This window comes from Hordeum vulgare, chromosome 5H (assembly GCF_904849725.1).
Source record: "Hordeum vulgare subsp. vulgare chromosome 5H, MorexV3_pseudomolecules_assembly, whole genome shotgun sequence".
Taxonomy (NCBI): Eukaryota; Viridiplantae; Streptophyta; class Magnoliopsida; order Poales; family Poaceae; genus Hordeum; species Hordeum vulgare.
The window spans coordinates 37,348,229-37,362,073 of NC_058522.1; positions in this window are offsets into that span (position 1 = coordinate 37,348,229).

The following is a 13,845-nucleotide window of genomic DNA, read 5'->3' on the forward strand; positions in this document are numbered from 1 at the left end:
ATGATATGGCCAACGATGTGATGTGATATATTGGATGTATGAGATGATCATGTTGTAATAGATAATATCGACTTGCACGTCGATGGTACGGCAACCGGCAGGAGCCATAGGGTTGTCTTTATACTAATGTTTGTGCTTGCAGATGCGTTTACTATTTTGCTAGGATGTAGCTTTAGTAGTAATAGCATGAGTAGCACGACAACCCCGATGGCAACACGTTGATGGAGATCATGGTGTGGCGCCGGTGACAAGAAGATCGTGCCGGTGCTTTGGTGATGGAGATCAAGAAGCACATGATGATGGCCATATCATGTCACTTATGAATTGCATGTGATGTTAATCCTTTTATGCACCTTATTTTGCTTAGAACGACGGTAGCATTATGAGGTGATCTCTCACTAAAATTTCAAGACAAAATTGTGTTCTCCCCGACTGTGCACCGTTGCTACAGTTCGTCGTTTTGAGACACCACGTGATGATCGGGTGTGATAGACTCAACGTTCACATACAGCGGGTGCAAAACAGTTGTGCACGCGGAACACTCGGGTTAAGCTTGACGAGCCTAGCATGTGCAGACATGGCCTCAGAACACATGAGACCGAAAGGTCGATCATGAATCATATAGATGATATGATTAGCATAGGGATGCTTACCACTGAAACTATACTAAACTCACGTGATGATCGGACTTGAGCTAGTGTAAGTGGATCATGAACCACTCAAATGACTAGAGAGATGTACTTTTTGAGTGGGAGTTTAGCGAATAATTTGATTAAGTTAAACTCTAATTATCTTGAACATAGTCTAAGTCCACTTTGAATATATTTGTGTTGTAGATCATGGTTCACGCGATAGTCACCCTGAATTTTAATACGATCCTACAGAAAGCTAAGTTGAAAGATGATGGAAGCAACTTTGTAGACTGGGCTCGTAATCTTAAGCTAATCTTACAAGCTGGGAAGAAGGATTATGTCCTTAATGCTGCGCTAGGAGATGAACCACCCGCTACGGCTGATCAGGATGTTAAGAACGCTTGGTTAGCACGTAAGGAGGACTACTCAGTAGTTCGATGTGCAGTCTTGTATGGCTTAGAACCGGGACTTCAACGTTGCTTTGAGCGTCATGGAGCATTTGAGATGTTCCAGGAGTTGAAGTTTATCTTTCAGAAGAACGCCCGGATCGAGAGGTATGAGACCTCCGATAAATTCTATGCTTGCAAGATGGAGGAGAACTCGTCTGTCAGTGAACATGTGCTCAAAATGTCTGGGTACTCAAACCGTCTAGCTGAGCTGGGGATTGAACTCCCGCAAGAGGCTATCACTGACAGAATCCTTCAATCACTGCCGCCAAGCTATAAATGCTTTGTGTTGAACTACAACATGCAAGGGATGAACAAGTCACCCGGCGAGTTGTTTGCGATGCTGAAAGTCGCAGAGTATGAACTCCGTAAAGAGCATCAAGTATTGATGGTGAATAAGACCACTAGTTTCAAGAGAAACGGCAAAGGCAAGAAGGGTAATTCAAAGAAGAGCGGCAAGCCTGTTGCCAATCCGACGAAGAAACCCAAAGCTGGACCTAAGCCGGAAACAGAGTGTTACTATTGCAAGGGTATGGGTCACTGGAAGCGCAATTGCCCCAAGTATCTGGCAGATAAGAAGGCGACCAAAGAAAAATCAGGTATATTTGATATACATGTTATTGATGTGTACTTAACCGGCTCACGTAGTAGTGCCTGGATATTCGATACCGGTTCTGTTGCTCTTATTTGCAACTCGAAACAAGAACTGCGGAATAGACGAAGGCTGGCGAAAGATGAAGTGACGATGCGCGTAGGAAATGGTTCCAAGGTTGATGCAATCGCCGTCGGCACAGTTTCACTTCAGTTACCATCAGGATTAGTTATGAACTTGAATCATTGTTATTTAGTGCCTGCGTTGAGCATGAACATTATATCTGGATCTTGTTTATTGCGAGACGGTTACTCTTTTAAGTCAGAGAATAATGGTTGTTCTATTTCTATCAGTAACATCTTTTATGGTCATGCACCCAATGTGAGAGGATTGTTCATATTGAATCTTGATAGCGATACACACATACATAACATTGAGACCAAAAGAGTTAGAGTTAACAATTATAGCGCCATATTTTTGTGGCACTGCCGCTTAGGTCATATTGGTGTAAAGCGCATGGAGAAACTCCATGCCGATGGACTTTTGGAGTCACTTGACTTTGATTCACTTGACACGTGCGAACCATGCCTCATGGGCAAGATGACTAAAACTCCGTTCTCCGGAACAATGGAGCGTGCAAGTGACTTGTTGGAAATCATACATACCGATGTGTGTGGTTCGATGAGCGTAGAGGCACGCGGCGGATATCGTTATTTTCTCACCTTCACTGACGATTTGAGTAGATATGGTTATGTCTACTTAATGAAGCGCAAGTCTGAAACATTTGAAAAGTTCAAGCAATTTCAGAGTGAAGTTGAAAATCATCGTAACAAGAAGATCAAGTTCCTACGGTCTGATCGTGGGGGTGAATATCTGAGTTTCGAGTTTGGTGATCACTTAAGACAATGCGGAATTGTTTCGCAGTTGACACCGCCTGGAACACCACATCGTAATGGTGTGTCCGAACATCGTAATCGTACTTTATTAGAGATGGTGCGATCTATGATGTCTCTTACTGATTTGTCGTTATCGTTTTGGGGTTATGCATTAGAAACAGCTCCATTCACTTTAAATAGGGCACCATCAAAATCCGTTGAGACGACACCATACGAACTGTGGTATGGCAAAAGGCCAAAGTTGTCGTTTCTTAAAGTTTGGGGATGTGATGCTTATGTCAAAAAGCTTCAGCCTGAAAAGCTGGAACCCAAAGCGGAAAAGTGCATCTTCATAGGTTACCCAAAAGAGATAGTTGGGTACACCTTCTATCTCAAATCCGAGGGCAAAGTGTTTGTTGCTAAAAACAGAGCTTTTCTCGAGAAGGAGTTTCTCTCGAGAGAATTGAGTGGGAGGAAGATAGAACTTGAGGAGGTTGTCGAACCTCTCATACCTCTGGATGGTGGCGCAGGGCAAGGGGAAACCTGTGTCGTTGCGACGCCGGTTGAGGAGGAAGTTAATGATGATGATCATGAAACTCCGGTTCAAGTTTCTGTCGAACCACGCAGGTCGACGAGACCACGTGCTACTCCAGAGTGGTACGGTAATCCCGTCTTATCAATCATGTTGTTGGACAACAATGAACCTGCAAATTATGAAGAAGCAATGGTGGGCCCAGATTCCAACAAATGGCTAGAAGCCATGAAGTCCGAGATAGGATCCATGTATGAGAACAAAGTGTGGACTTTGGAGGTACTGCCTGAGGGTCGCAAGGCTATTCAGAACAAATGGATCTTTAAGAGGAAGACGGACGCTGACGGCAATGTGACCGTTTATAAAGCTCGACTTGTGGCAAAGGGTTTTTCACAAGTTCAAGGAGTTGACTACGATGAGACATTCTCACCCGTAGCGATGCTTAAGTCCGTCGGAATCATGTTAGCAATAGCTGCATTTTTCGCTTATGAAATCTGGCAGATGGATGTCAAAATGGCGTTCCTTAACGGTTTCCTTAAGGAAGAATTGTATATGATGCAACCCGAAGGTTTTGTCGATCCTAAGAATGTAACAAGGTGTGCAAGCTCCAGCGATCCATTTATGGACTGGTGCAAGCATCTCGGAGTTGGAACAAACGCTTTCATGAGGTGATCAAAGCATTTGGGTTTATACAAGTGGTTGGAGAATCTTGTATTTACAAGAAAATGAGTGGGAGCTCTATGGCGTTTCTAATATTATATGTGGATGACATATTGCTGATTGGAAACAACGTAGAGTTTTTGGAGAGCATAAAGGATTACTTGAATAAAAGTTTCTCTATGAAGGACCTAGGAGAAGCTGCTTACATTCTAGGCATTAAGATCTATAGGGATATATCAAAACGCCTGATAGGACTTTCACAAAGCACATACCTTGATAAAGTTTTGAAGAGGTTCAAAATGGAACAGTCCAAGAAGGGGTTCTTGCCAGTTTTACAAGGTACGAGATTGAGTAAGACTCAGTGCCCAGCAACTGATGAAGATAGAGAGCATATGCGCTCCGTCCCCTATGCTTCAGCCATAGGTTCTATCATGTATGCAATGATGTGCACTAGACCGGACGTTAGCCTGGTCATAAGTATGGCAGGTAGGTTCCAGAGTAATCCAGGAGTGGATCACTGGACAGCGGTCAAGAATATCCTGAAGTACCTGAAAAGGACTAAGGAGATGTTTCTCATGTATGGAGGTGACGAAGAGCTCGCCGTAAAAGGTTACGTCGATGCAAGCTTTGACACAGATCCGGACGACTCTAAATCGCAAACCGGATACGTATTTATTCTTAATGGGGGTGAGGTAAGTTGGTGCAGTTCCAAGCAAAGCGTCGTAGCAGATTCTACATGTGAAGCGGAGTACATGGCTGCCTCGGAGGCGGCTAAGGAGGGTGTCTGGATGAAGCAGTTCATGACGGATCTTGGAGTGGTGCCAAGCGTACTGAATCCAATAACCTTGTTCTGTGACAACACGGGTGCCATTGTCTTAGCAAAGGAACCACGGTTTCACAAGAAGTCCAAACACATCAAACGACGCTTCAACCTCATCCGCGACTACGTCGAAGGAGAGGACGTAAATATATGCAAAGTGCACACGGATATGAATGTAGCAGACCCACTGACTAAACCTATTCCACAGCCAAAGCATGATCAACACCAGAACTATATGGGTGTTAGATTTATTACAATGTAATTCGCATGATGATGTGAGGGCTAGATTATTGACTCTAGTGCAAGTGGGACACTGCTGGAATTATGCCCTAGAGGCAATGATAAATATAGTTATTATTATAATTCCTGTATCAAGATAATCGTTTATTATCCATGCTATAATTGTATTGAATGAAGACTCATTTACATGTGTGGATACATAGACAAAACACTGTCCCTAGCAAGCATCTAGTTGGCTAGCCAGTTGATCAAAGATAGTTAGTGTCTTCTGATTATGAACAAGGTGTTGTTGCTTGATAACTGGATCACGTCATTAGGAGAATCACGTGATGGACTAGACCCAAACTAATAGACGTAGCATGTTGATCGTGTCATTTTGTTGCTACTGTTTTCTGCGTGTCAAGTATTTGTTCCTATGACCATGAGATCATATAACTCACTAACACCGGAGGAATACTTTGTGTGTATCAAACGTCGCAACGTAACTGGGTGACTATAAAGATGCTCTACAGGTATCTCCGAAGGTGTTCGTTGAGTTAGTATGGATCAAGACTGGGATTTGTCACTCCGTGTGACGGAGAGGTATCTCGGGGCCCGCTCGGTAATACAACATCACACACAAGCCTTGCAAGCAATGTAACTTAGTGTAAGTTGCGGGATCTTGTATTACGGAACGAGTAAAGAGACTTGCCGGTAAACGAGATTGAAATAGGTATGCGGATACTAAAGATCGGATCTCGGGCAAGTAACATACCAAAGGACAAAGGGAATGACATACGGGATTATATGAATCCTTGGCACTGAGGTTCAAACAATAAGATCTTCGTAGAATATGTAGGATCCAATATGGGCATCCAGGTCCCGCTATTGGATATTGACCGAGGAGTCTCTCGGGTCATGTCTACATAGTTCTCGAACCCGCAGGGTCTGCACACTTAAGGTTCGACGTTGTTTTATGCGTATTTGAGTTATATGGTTGGTTATCGAATGTTGTTCGGAGTCCCGGATGAGATCACGGACGTCACGAGGGTTTCCGGAATGGTCCGGAAACAAAGATTAATATATAGGATGACTTCATTTGATTACCGGAAGGTTTTCGGAGTTACCGGGAATGTACCGGGAATGACGAATGGGTTCCGGGAGTTCACCGGGGGGGCAACCCACCCCGAGGAAGCCCATAGGCCTTGAGGGTGGCGCACCAGCCCTTAGTGGGCTGGTGGGACAGCCCAAAAGGGCCCTATGCGCATTGGAAGAAAAATCAAAGAGAAAAGAAAAAAAAAGGAGGAGGTGGGAAAGGAAAGAAGGACTCCACCCACCAAACCAAGTAGGACTCGGTTTGGGGGGGAGTCCTTCCCCCCTTTGGCTCGGCCGACCCCCTTGGGGCTCCTTGAGCCCCAAGGCAAGGTCCCCCCTGTCCCACCTATATATACGGAGGTTTTAGGGCTGATTTGAGATGACTTTTCCACGGCAGCCCGACCACATACCTCCACGGTTTTTCTTCTAGATCACGTTTGTGCGGAGCTCGGGCGGAGCCCTGCTGAGACGAGATCATCACCAACCTCCGGAGCGCCATCACGCTGCCGGAGAACTCTTCTACCTCTCCGTCTCTCTTGCTGGATCAAGAAGGCCGAGATCATCGTCGAGCTGTACGTGTGCTGAACGCGGAGGTGCCGTCCGTTCGACACTAGATCGTGGGACTGATCGCGGGATAGTTCGCGGGGCGGATTGAGGGACGTGAGGACGTTCCACTACATCAACCGCGTTCACTAACGCTTCTGCTGTACGGTCTACAAGGGTACGTAGATCACTCATCCCCTCTCGTAGATGGACATCACCATGATAGGTCTTCGTGCGCGTAGGAAATTTTTTGTTTCCCATGCGACGTTCCCCAACAGTGTCCCATCTACTCATTCTTGGGAAAATTGTTTTGTGATGTAGGATTTTCGCCTTCAGGCGTCTCATGGTCATCAAGGAGGAGTAAAAGATGCCCAGCGAGATCAGTTTGGCCCGGGCAGGTCACGTGGCTCTTCGTTCGGTGATTTTTCTAACCCGGGGGCTCAAGGGCGACGCGGCTCACATAACAATGGTGGACAGTCATCTGGCCAAGGCAATCAGCAGTATAATGATCGGGGTGCGTTCGAGCAGACAAACAACCAAGGCGGGTTTCAGAGCAACCCTAAGCAGCTGAATGGTGGTCAGTACCACGTTTTTACCACGAGCTTCTACGAGAGAGACAAGAAGGTGAGGCAGAGGACTACCAGCATGACTGAGCCGACGGTTCCCGGATACTTAAATTGGTCTGAGCAGCCTGTGACGTGGAGAAGGGCCGATCATCCGCCCCAGATTGATAACCCTAGCGAGTTGGCATTAGTGGTGGTGCCTCAGGTTAGAGGGTATATGCTTTCTAAGGTCCTTATGGACGGAGGTAGCAGGACCAATATTTTATACTACGACACCTTTCAGCGGATGAACTTTAAGGAAGAAAATTTGATGCCCTCGACCACGGTTTTCCACGGCATTGTCCCGGGTAAGTCAGCGTACCCTGTTGGGAGGATCAAGCTGAATGTAGCCTTCGGTGATGAGTCCAATTATAGAAGCGAGTCATTGACGTTTGAAGTCGTCAAGATCAAGAGCCCTTATCACGCTTTGTTTGTACGGCCGGCTTACCCCCGTTTCATGGCCCGTCCTTGCTATGTGTACCTCAAGCTTAAAATGTCGGGTCTCAATGGTACCATCACAGTCAATGGAAGTCGGAAGATAGCCCAGGATTGTGAAGAAGGGGACGCCGCTTACGCTGAGTCGGCATGTGCTGCCGAAGAGCTGAAGTTCGACCAGGCCAGTGTGGATCCAGCTGACATGAGCCCGTTGAAGAGACCCATGGTTGACTATTGGGAACGGCCTCGATCCCAAATAGGAAAGCGCGCTCATCGAATTCATCCATGAGAATTGGGACATCTTCGCATGGAAACCACCATCTCAATGTAGATCCCAAGATGAAGCCTATTCGTAAATACCTTCGTCGTTTTAACGAGGAGAGGTGCAAGGCAATTGGAGAAGAAGTCGCCCGACTCTTAGCTGCTGGTTTCATCATCGAAGTCTTTCATCCTGAATGGTTAGCTAACCCGGTCCTGGTTCTCAAGAAGAACGACACTTTCGGTATATGCACCGATTATACGGACCTTAACAAAGCTTGTCCCAGGGATCCCTTTGCGTTGCCCCGTATTGATCAAATCATTGATTCTACGGTGGGTTGCGAACGGCTATGCTTTCTGGATGCGTATTCAGGATACCATCAGATCAAAATGGCCAAGGAGGATCAGGAGGAGACGGCTTTGAAAGTGCGTTATATCGACTAGAGGGGTGAATAGGAGATTTTTAGAATTTCATCACTGAGGAAATTCCTTTTGAGGAAATTCCTCACTTATAACTAACTTATAGCGGAAACAGTAAAGGATCAGAAGTGCAAAGTTTCACAATAGCAGTTTTTCGGAGTGAGGAATGTGAAAATAGATTGCACTGTGAGCAGGCACGCAGAATACAAATGAGGATTAACTGACGTGAAGAATTTGGGGTTGAGGAAATTCAGAGAAAGTCTTCTGCAAATTCTTCAAACAGTAGCAGTGAAAGTCATCAACATATAATGTGAGGAAAGTAAGGAGTTGAGGAATTAGAACCCGTTTCTCAGTGAAGACAGTCGTTGATGACCCAGTTCCAACTGTTGTGACAGTCGTACATCTCGTTTGGAGCGGCTTGGTATTGAAACCAAACGACACACAGTCTCGGGACACACAGTCCCTACCGTGTTCTCCTTGGGCTAAGAACACACAGTCCTCGCCCAACACTCGTGGTAAGTCTTCAGGGCAGACTTCCAAACCCTCACAAACTTGGTCACCCGGCGATCCACAATTGATTGCTGGAAAGCTCTAGACTATGACGCCTAACCATCTGGAGGATGCACAGTCCCCAAAGGTAAAAGGCTTCAGTCCCACACAGGAACAACTTCTTCAGTGATGCTCAATCACTAGGTTTGGTTTGTGGTTTTGGTGTATGGGGTATTTCCTCACTAATGAATTACTCTCGAAGACTCTGAGGAATTGGTTTGCTCTTATGACAAGTGTCAGTTTCTAACGGAGCAGCCAACCAGCTAATGGTTGTGGGGGTGGCTATTTATAGCCTAGGAGCATCCCGACATGATTTGACACTAATGCCCTTAAATAATATGACCGTTGGAGTGGATAAGACCAATGACTTGGCGTGGCTATCGAAACGGTCGGAACCCTCAACTGTGAGAGTCCTCATGTCATTCGTATTCCTCACTTGAGGCTTTTGGTCAGATTAGGCTTGGGTTGAGCATCATGAGGAAATTCATTCCAAAGTGTAACTTCGACCCCCTTTAACAGTACGGTATTCCTATTACTCAAATGCGAAGAAAATAAAACAGAAAGAGTAACTCTTCATGCTTCAAAGTCTTCAAAGTGATTTTCTTCAGGACACACCGAATTCCTCGATTTCAGTATCTTCATGAGGAATATCAATTTCATCGCAGATTCCTCGCGATTCATTTCTTCAGCTTCACGCCAATTTCTTCAACCGAAGATTTATATATTTTTAGGGGTCGATATTCTTCAAATATCTCAAACTCCTCAATGACTTATAGATCCTGTGTATACTCATAAACACATTAGATACTTAACCTATAAGTCTTCAAACCACCAAAATCACTAAGGGGGACTAGATGCACTTACAATCTCCCCCCTTTTGGTGGTTGATGACAATTAGGTTAAGTCTTTAACAGGGATCAAAAATATGAAGTGTAAATACTCATTTGAGGAATTTGAAATCAAGATTCAGAGGGACTCCCCCTGAAGATGTGCATATCGTGAGGATTTTTCTTTTCACAGCAAATGCATATTGATGATTTATATCATGGAGATCTCCCCCTGAGTCTTGTAAATCATGCATACATGTAACATATCATATGAAGAAAATGAAAATGCATGATGACAAATGGTATCTGACGAATTCCAGCATGCGTGCATTAAAACTTGAGGAATAAGCATGCGAAGAAAAATGTTCAAAAGCGTCAGAGTACCATCGGGGTTAAGTTACAACTCATTACATAAAAACTTCAGAAGAGCCAAGAGTTTGTAACTTAAATATAGTTCATAAGCCCCAAAAATATCCCGCTTGAAGACTAACTCCCAAGTTTCTCCCCCTTTGTCATCAAGTGACAAAAAGGGACAAACTGAGGACTAACGCCCGTGAAGACTTCACTTCTTGGCGGTTGAGGAAGAGCCGTGACGCTTCTTGGGAGTAGTCTTCTTCCTTGGACTAGTAGCAGTGTCGAGTTGTTCTTCATCAGTTTCAGCAGTGCGAAATGAAGAAAAGGAGTTGTCTTCAAGGTCTGGAACTGGAATGGGCCTGAACTTCCTCTTGGGAGGCCATGACCAGTCAAAGTATCGCTCAAAGTCCATTTCTTCAAGCTCAGTCTGAGTCTTCAGATGTGCAAGTGTAGCCCAGGTGCGATCAAAAACCTCATGCAGATAGTGATGGTTGAGCTTCACAGAGTTTTGTGTTTCAGTGAGGGTTTTCTTAATGGCGCCAAACTGGCGTTTGACCCACTTGTGATTGCGATCCACCTTCTGGTGAAGACTGAGGAGGAGCTCTCTTGTATTCATCACTCGAGGAGTAACGGGGCTTGCCGGACGAGTCTCAGTGTCATCCCATGAAGAATAAGCTTTTGGCTCGCTGAACTGGCCATCAAGGGGCCTACTGCCTTCTTCAATCACTGATTTGCCTTTTCCTTCAATGGGCTCGAAAGTCTTCTTGTTGACCCGGATAGGAGGCATATAACCAACATGGTTTTGGCACTCAGCGAGAAAGTTGATGCCTGTCCTTGTCCTGATGAATCTCATGATCCATGGGGCATATATCTTGTGATCAAAAGGACACATAGCATTGTCGGCCAAATTCCTCAAGAAGAAACCATGGATGTTGATAGGAATACCATGAATGATGTTGAAGAGGATATTCTTCATGAGGCCTACGACATCTTCTTCATCATCATGGCCTTTGATCGGCGCGAGCACACTGCAGAGGATTCTGTAGACAGATCTTGGTGTATACTTGAGCTCGTGGACGAGGTATGTTTTTCTCGGTGATTTTCCTTCAGCCAAAGGCTTCATGAGGACTTTCATCATCCCATTGGGCAGCTCACGCTCACCATAAAGCTTCACAGCCTCCTCTGAGGGAATTGGTGCAGGCAGTTCACGGAGGAGCTCAGTAGCAGGAGCCTTGTAGTGAGTGTTTTGTGTCATCCAGTCAAACACCCAAGTGTTAATGTCTTCAGGGTTGCCAGAGATGTGAAGAGTGACATAGAACTGAAGAATGAGCTCGCTGTTCCAGTCAGAGATGTCGGAGCACATTGGCAGTAAACCAGCATCATGGAGTACATTGAGGACTGGCTCTAGGCACGGTATAGCTTCAAGTTCAACGTGAGGAATATGCCTATGCTGGAATATCTTGTTTCTTCCACACAGCACAGAGGCATAGTAATTCATCTGTGTCCTAGTCCAAAACTTCAGATGCCTCATTTGAGGCTTGTCATAGGGGTGCTCTCCAATGAAGTACATGCTTTCTTCAAAGAAATTCTCCTTTTGAAACTTTGGACGCTTGGAGAAGGGCTGACGCTGAACTGGCTGAAGATTTTGCTGAGGAACAGGAGGGGAGACAACAATTGCAGTCTCGGGGTTGAGCACGACGAATGCATTGTCTTGGTCAGGTGCATTTTCCTCAGCATTTTCCTCAGGGTGAGGAATTTCAGCAGCAAGGACTTCAGGCTGAGGAGATGGCTCTGGCTGGGCGTGAGGCTGAGGGGCTTGCTCTAGGTGTGCATCAGGCTGAGGAATAGTTTCATCTTGCTCAGGTGGAGGAGTTGGGTCAGCCTTTTCCTCATCTTGAGGATTTTTCTCAGAGCTTTGAATTTCATCAGCTTGAGTATTTTCAATTTGTTCTTCCTCAGCTGGCTTGGTGGCAGAGGCAGTTTCTTCAGCTGGTGTAGCTGATCCTTGAGCAGTGTCTTTCTGAGGAATGAAGGGCTGAGGACTGTCGTCAATACGAATTTCTTCGTCGGTGTGTTCCTCAGAGGCATCATCCTTCATTTCCTCATCTGCCCCTTTCGCTTGATCATCAATAATGACCATTTCATAAGAAGGATCGACATTTAGGGGCACAGGGTCCAAAGGAGCAGTCTCTTCAAGTGCTTTGAGGTGCTTAGCCTCTGTTTCTTCTTCTGCTGAGGAGGCCTTTCTCTTTTTGGCTTCCTTCTCAGCAGCCCTGGTTTTCTTCACGTCTGATGCAGACAGAGTCATCTTCTTCACCTTTGAAGCTTTTGGTGAAGGGGTTCTCTCGACAGATTCTTCAGCTGGTTTTGAGGAACCAGCTGGAACAGAATCATCAGCTTGCTTTGATGAAGTAGCTGGGTCAGGGCAGTCTCATCAGCTGCAACAGATTCATCAGCTGGAGCTTCCATGATTATTTCTTCAATAGCCGGTACATCTACACGGCTTTCTTGGTGGATTTCCTCAGCTTGAGGAGATTCATCTGCTGCCTCCTCAATCAAGGGCTGGGAAATTGGTGCTCGAGGTGCAGCCTTCTTGTTGTAGTCATCAACGGCTTTAGTGGCCAGCTTGATGAAATTGCTCTTGAGACTCTTACGATCTGACAGCTTGGAGTACTTGTCAGTCAAATTCTTCACCTCTGCCTGTGTGGACACCAGTGCATCAGGCGTCAAGCTGAGGAGATTCTGCTTGAGGGATTTCTCCTTTTTAAGCTTTGCAACCTTGGCCTGCTTGGCCTGCTATTCTTTCCACTTGGCTTCATTGATGAAAGTGGCCACCATGTGGCTGATGCCAGGGGGAAGTTTCAAATCATCAAGCGGAGTGTTTGGGTCCTCATACGAGATGTTGATGTAGTCTAGGAGGACCTTGGGGTCCATGGCCAGAGGAATGGCGCTGCCAGATGCTTGAGCTACTCTTTCTTGCTTGTTTCTGATGATGGCTTGCAGGGTTTGATCATCATATTCATCACTGCCCTCTGATGCAGACGGGACGGTGATGATTTTGTTGGGGCTTGGCAGAGTTGCTCTTTCAGCAGACACCTGAGTCTTCACAGGAGGTGGTGAAGACTTTGTCTCCGAGATGGTTGCAGCCGGGAGTGAGGAGCTGGAGCTGGCGGTCATAGGCTTCATGACTTGCTTTTGTATTGGTGTCTCTTGAGGCTTTGGTGGTGGTGCTGAGGATTTTGGAGCTGAGGAGATTGGCGCTGAGGGTTTTGGCGCTGATGGTTTTGGCGCTGAGGGTTTAGTAACTGATGCCTGAGCACACTTCTCTTGAGGCTTTGGAGCCCTTGGCTTTGACGGCACAGACTGTGGTTGAGGAATAGCTGAACCAGAGGTCTCAGCGACAGAGGAAGTAGTTGCAGCTGAGGCAGCAGATGAGGATTCATTGAATTTCCTCACTGCAGCTTCTGCTTGCTTCTTGAGCTTAGCCAGATGCTTTTCCTTCTCATCTGGATAGTCATCAAAGGTCTTGAGGCTTGAGGGATGTGCTACTTGATGAGCCTCAAGTGGGGCCCGTTTGCCAGGGGGCTTCAGAGCGAATTTCTTCGCATACTTGGCAGTTACAAACCAGTATTCTTTCCATTCCTTCACCCATCGGCGTTCTATATTCTGAAGCCGGATCTTTCTCTTGGCCATTGTCTCATTTTCATCAGGTGTGCAATAGTCCAAGTAAATATCCTCAGGAATATCCACAGCCGTGTTTTGCTCAAGTTTCTTTCCTCCCTTCTATTTCTGTCATCCTCCATTTTCTTCAGCTCGGGATTTTGCTGATGGGATTGAATTCTTGAGGATTCTCATGAGACTTGAAGATTTTCTTCAAGAAACGCTGCAAATGAGTTAATGTGATGAGAACTGAGAGATTCATCAGCTGACATGTATGTACCTGTGAACAGAGTATAGTTGCGAGGAATTTGGAGAGGTCATATGCG